Source organism: Aphelocoma coerulescens, chromosome 11 (assembly GCF_041296385.1).
Source record: "Aphelocoma coerulescens isolate FSJ_1873_10779 chromosome 11, UR_Acoe_1.0, whole genome shotgun sequence".
Lineage (NCBI taxonomy): Eukaryota > Metazoa > Chordata > Aves > Passeriformes > Corvidae > Aphelocoma > Aphelocoma coerulescens.
The window spans coordinates 8113299-8119885 of NC_091025.1; positions in this window are offsets into that span (position 1 = coordinate 8113299).

The window sequence follows — 6587 nt, forward strand, 5'->3', positions numbered from 1 at the left end:
GAAGAATGAAATAAAAATACAGGAGTACAAAGAAAAAATAGAGAAGATCAAGGAAAATATACGGAAGAACGAAATGAAAATAGAGATGAAGAAACAAAGACTAGATGAGATCGAAGGAAAAAAACAGAAGAATGAAGTACAAAAAGAGAATGTAACAAAAATATGGATGAACAAAGACAAAATACAGGAGATCAAAGAAAAAATACGTAAGAACAAAGAAAAAATACAGCAGAACAAGTTAAAAATACCAAAGAATGAAGAAAAAATAGAGAAGAATGAAGTAAAAAAAGAGAACGAAATAAAAATACGTAACCATGAAGAAAAAATACAGGACATCAACAAAAAAATACAGAGCATCAAAGAAAAAATACAGGAGATCCGAGAAGAAATGCAGAAGAACAAACAAAAGCCATGGGAAACCAAAGAAAAAATACTAAAGAATGAAGGAAAAATACAGAAGAACAAAGGGAAACTACAGTGAACATAGGGAAACTACAGTGAAAACAGGAAATTGACTGGCTGCTAAAAACACCCAAAATCTTTAATAAAATACTGGCATTCCAATTTCTTGCTGTCATTTCTCCATGCTAAGTGCCAAATTACCAGCTGGCTTGATCTTCTGCCTATGTATGGATGCACTCCTGGCCCCTCCTGGGCAGGATGCAGGGCCGGCTGCAGGGGATGGGGTAAATCCAAGAGCCTGCACCAGGGGGGCGCAGCCCTGGGGTAGCTGCAGGGAGCAGAGAGCTGAACAAGGGCAGAAAAATCATATTTTGGGGGTGCCATGAGACAGCTCATTTTCGAGTTTGATGCGTTGGCTGCACCTCCTGTGCTGTCAGTGCCAGACACTCTGTTTTGGGGGCTGGGATTTGGCATGTCACGCTCCGTAGTGGCTCCGGGCTTTGTCCATGGGAATGGAGAGAAATAGGCCGTAGGTGTGATCTGGTCTCCAAAGTAGGATCTACAATGGCTGATCTCATTGTAGATGGGATCTACAAGTTCCTCCTAAGGCAATAAGGGGGGTTGGATGCTGAATTTGGTGATGGATCATCTAAAAGCAGTGTTTGCAACCACACAGCCCCCCTCAGAGCAGCATTTTGGGGATGCTGCAGCCCACTCTGCCCCAGCAGCCAGACCCAAACTTTCACAGTAAAAAAGTACCTGTTCAGGTGTTGGGACAGTGGCAGCAGTGGGACACAAGTCCACCATGAGCTCAGCAACTACGGCTCTTCAGATGTCCCAGCAGGATCTCACCAGGCCAGCTCACAGCACCCTCCAAGGATGGGTTTGCCCCCAAATCTCAGATTTGCTTCTAATGGCAGATGGAAATGGGGGACAGGGAGAATCCCACCTCAATTCTGCTGCCTCATTGACTCCAGGAGCAGTTTTCCCAGTACAAGCTGGCATCACGCCAAAGTCAGAAGCTTTTGCCTTCATGCCAGGGTGCTCCATGGGTGTGCCCTGGCTCCCCGAGCCAGAGTGAAGAAGAGCGGTAGGGCTGCTCCCTTCCTGCCCCAGGCTGCCTTGTCCTGCTCGGGAGAAACCTTTCTCTTGAGAACGCCACTGGCTGTCTTACCGAGTCCAGGAGCTACCAGAGCACCTTGAGCCCAGTGCAGCCACCAACCTGAAGCCACCTCATCTAGGTGAAGGTGGGAGAGGGAGGGGCAAAGTCTCCCTTGCTTCTTGTATTTCAATGTCACACTGGGACACAGCGCTTGGGAAAATGGCTTTGTGCTGGCATCCAGGGGCTGCGCAGCTGGGAACACTTGAAAACAAAAGCCAGCAAAATCCAGCCCGTGCTTGGCAGCCTATTTGGTCTAGTGGGAATTATTTGAAGAGTTAGCCCAGTGCAAGAGCTGCCTCTGCTCCTCCATCTGCCACAGGATGAGGACAGAAGGGAGCAGTGGAGCTAGGTTACAGCTCACTTCTTCCCACACCTTTGGGAGATCTCCAGAGACTCATTTTTTGCTCAAGGAACACCTTCTCCCAGCCTTGGATTTTACCATCCTGTGTTGTCCACTGTTCAACAGACATTTCATAAAAGAGCCCTATGCTCACCATGCCCACACAGTGAGTTAAACAAGGAGGAGGCTTTTCTTTGGGCACAGTGACATCTCTGCCCATGTGATAACCCCAGTGGCTCCCTGCAACTACATCCCCTCTCCTCTGGCAGGAATTCCCTTATTGCCTCATTTTAAGCATTTTAGCGACAAGGCTAAATGTCACCCTCTGGATGCTGCATTATGTGCTTGCAGATCCCTGCTTTTGTAGTGGGCAGCTCTTTTCAGTCTCATTGCCTCAAGTAACAAACCCCATTTATATGGCCCTCAGCTCTGCAGAGTGAGGCCGGGGTGAGCTGAGTTGCTGTGACACCTCTCACTCCTTCCCAGCAGTGTCCTTGCTCTCCAGCTCACCACTTCAGGGAGGACAAAAGTTCTTCCTCGGTCCATGCAGAGGAGCTGCTCCAGTTTTTAATTGGATACAGACTGCTTGCTCCCATGTGGCAGCTCCGAATCCCAGCTTAGCCTCCACGCAGTGCCCTGAGGCCCTCTCCCTTGCATGCAGCCTGGCTCAGCTGCCTCCCTCCAAAGCTTTGCATCCCCCAAAACTTCAGCACTGCCTTTCCCAGTGAATGATCCTCTCCACCAACAAATCCTGCTGCAGATAATCGAGTTGAGCTGCCATTCAGTGCTATTTCTTGCTGGCTAAGGCAACAACACTAGCCTGGTATTTCGTGGTTTATTTGCATGACACTCACAGGTTCCACGCCACTCTGTTTCAGGTTTTCTTGTAGGTCAGAGTCCTGCAGTGCTGCTGCTCATCCACATTTGGGAAAAAACAGAAGACCAAGAAATACTCAACTTCCAAGGCAGCTGTGGACAAAGAGAAGACAATATTTCAGCTACAACCCTGTGAGTGTTGAGCACAAGGGGAGCTTTGTGCCTCTCAGGCACAAAGTTTCAGCCTGATGTGACCTTTGTTTGTACCCCAAAGAGCGATGCTGTTGGCACATCTTTGCCTCACAAACCCTTGGAAGCCCCAGGCCATAACTGCAGAGACTATTGTCCCCCATACTGATGCAGATCTCTGTTGCAGTTAGCAACTTTCCTCTACAAAAAAACATATGGGCAATTTTCCAGTCCTTCCTCCAACCTGCCACAATTCTTTCCCAATCCCACTTATGCTTTCCCAAGCACTCACTATTGCTGCCAGCTTGACGCCATTGGAAGCACAGGGGGCTTGCTCCCCCTTCCGCGACCTCTGCCGCTAGCGGAAGCACCAAATTGGACTTGATGCAAGACCAAAGCCCCTGGACCCTCAAATTAATTATGCTTCACAGGGTGGGATAATCACTGAAATTAGTTTGAGACATTTCTTTTCTCTTGACCAGCACATGCGGGAGAGAGCCTGTTACCTGTAAAGTTTGTCCCAAGGATTAGATAAATTTGCTAGGGCATAGATTCCCAAATTCCTCTTTCTTTTGCACTTAGAGGCACTATTTTCACAGAATCACAGATTATGCCGAGTTGGAAGGGACCCACAAGGATCATCAAGTCCAAGTCTTGGGCCTGCACAGCACCATCCCCAAGAGTCCCAGTATGTGCCTGAGACCATTGCCCAAATGCTTCTTGAACTCTGTCACTCTTGGCGATGTGACCACTTCCCTTGGGGAGCCTGTTCCATTGCCCAATCACCCTCTGGGTAAAGAACCTTTTTCTGATATCCAACTTATACCTCCCCTGAAACAACTTCAGGCCATTTGCTTGCGTCCTGTCACTGGTCACCACAGAGAAGAGACCAGTGACTGCCTCTTCTCTTCCCCTCATGAGGAAGTTGCAACTGCAATGAGGTTTTCCCCCTGGTCTACTCCAGGCTGAACAGACCAAGTGACCTCAGCCACTCCTCATATGGCTTCCCCTCAAGGCCCTTCACCCTCTTCATTACCTTCCTTTGGACACTCTCTAACAGCTTAATATCTTTTTTATATTGCAGTGAGCAAAACTGCACATGGGACTCAAAGTGAGACGGCAGCAGTGCAGAGCAGAGCAGAGCAATCCCATCCCTCAACTGGATGGTGACACTCTGGCTGATGCATCCCAGGACAGTTTCCCCTGGGCCCGCAGAACCCACTGCTCTGGCTGCCATCTGAGCACAGCCTACCTCTTTCTGCAAAGAGAAGTAACGTTAGCAGGAGGCATTTTTGCCTCCTCAGCAGTATGTCTAAATATCTTTAACTATCATAAAAGCAAATAAACAATGATAAATATCATTATCTTAGGTGAGGGAGGCTGTTGATATCAACATGCCTGACTTTGCAGGCTGAGTGCTCACAGGGGACAAGAGCAGCTCGGGCCAAGGGCAGTCCTGCTGCTGAGGCACTGTGACCCCCTCTGCTCAATTTTCCAGGTGACTCTGCAAGGCTGAGAGATGCAGTTGGACTCAAACAGCATTCTGAGCACTCAGTTGATTCACATTGCAGATAGAAAAAGCCTTCATGGAAGGCTTTAAAAACTTGCTAATAGAAACTTAAAAGTGGCACCCCAGCAAGGGAAACCGTGCTGGTCTCTTCCAATCTCTCTCAACAGTGAAATCTGTTCTTTCACATTTACTTGTTCTGGCATTCAGTGAAAATCAAATCCCACAGAAAACAAGATTTTGCTTGCTCCTTCCTTTGTTTCCCTTTCCTTCCTCCTCCCTGAATTGCTTTTTCCCCATATTCTCTCTCCTTCACAAACCAACAGAAAGGTGGGTATGTTAAGGAATTTATTGCCTTGGTAGAAAATCTGCAAATCTACAGAAGCAGAAAATCTTGTCACGACTCCTCACAAATGGAAAAGGAGACCTAAATGAAATCCCACTGGGATGCTCTGGCTACCTCAGTGTAACAAGGTTCAGCTTAAGCTACTTGTTACACTTGCTACATTGTCTGTTTTAATCCAATTTGATTTGGGACAAAAAGTAGTTGCTTTTCTGCCCTCCAAGAAGCAGCAGGTATAGCCAGAGCCTAGCAAAGCACTGGCCCATCCTGCCTCGTGTGCACACACACCAAGCTGTACTCATTTATTAGCTCACACTTTGTAGATGACCTTTTCTCATCTGCAACATTTTTGATTATTTGTCAAAATCTCACCAGAGTCCCTTCAGCAGCTAAAGCACCAGGGTAGGTGCTATGGCAGCAAAGCTCCCATGGTGTGGAGGATTGGAGCTGGCTGCTTCCTCACCCTAGGGATTACAACAGTCCAACACCAGATCATCCCTGTTAGAGGGAGATGTGGAGGACAGCCCTTCTCAGAAAGGATGGCTCTCCAACTCCAACTCCAGCTTCCCCTTCCCCACCAGCCACCCCCCAAAACCACACCTCCACAGGGAGCAGTAGGGGCTGGATTGTTGCCAGCCAAGCAGCCACCACAGCCAGCTCTGGCCAGCACTACATTGTCCCCCAGGCCTGCTTTTACAGGAACTAAAATTAAAAAAGGTACTGCCCCTGCAATAGCCTGGAGAAAAAAAATTTTAAAATGCCCATACACATCTAAGAGCAAGGCCCTATCTGCAGGAGCACTGCCTGGCTTTACCTATCGCCTCACACCAGGTTTACTACAGGAATTGCCAAGGGGCCACCCTGCTCCACAATAACAAAAATCTTCCCAGAGACAGAGGCAGAAATAGCCACAGAGTGGCTTCATGCCTGAAACACCAGCAAAACAGCTCAGCCTCTCATGACAACAGCCCTGGACAGTGCAGAGACACTGATTTGTTTCATCCTTCCATCCCAAATCTGCCCCTTTGACTCCAGATAGAGATGAGCAAATATTTAGTTAACACATTTGACCTTTTATCAGCGCTCAATGCTGATGGCTTTCTGCACACTAGTTAGGTGTGCCTTCCTGCAGCCTGCTGCAAACTTGGGAGTAGGACAGTGTTACAAGGTTTCCTCACTTATCTTTGAACATTTTCTGATACTCTGTGTTTGAAAACTGAGAACCTGAAAGTATCATCTTCCATTATTTTAATAGCATTTAGGTTTGTATCTCTTATTCCTATAAGGTGGTATAAAGCAGAAAACAACTGTTACCCAGAAAATCAAAAATCAAAGGACTGCCTAGAAAATCAAAATCAAAACATTTTGATTCTTTTTCCTGTGTGTATTTAAAACTTTCTAAATTTCTTGTGGTAAAATGGGGTTGGAGTTGACAGAACATAAATGATGCCTCAAAATAGCTGAGAACAATAAGCTCATTGTACTAATAGGGCAGAGAGCATCCTGCTCCTTCTGGTTTAGCTGTTACCAGAGACCTTCTCACAATGGCATTCTACCAACCCTTAGTTCCTGATCATTGTTAAAATTCCAAAAATTCTCACATCAGTGAGTTATTTTCATTTAAAAGATGTTCCAGGTGTGTAGCCTGACCTTGCTCAACCCTTTCTGTTGCCCTCACCTGGTCAGATCAGGATGGTTCAGCAAGGACTCATTCACTAAACACCTTCATTATTTTAGCCTGAAGCTCGGTGTGACCTGGAAGTAATACAAAACAAGAGAAACCTCACCTGCATAAGGGAACCCTTGGTAATGTTCATAAGACATGCAG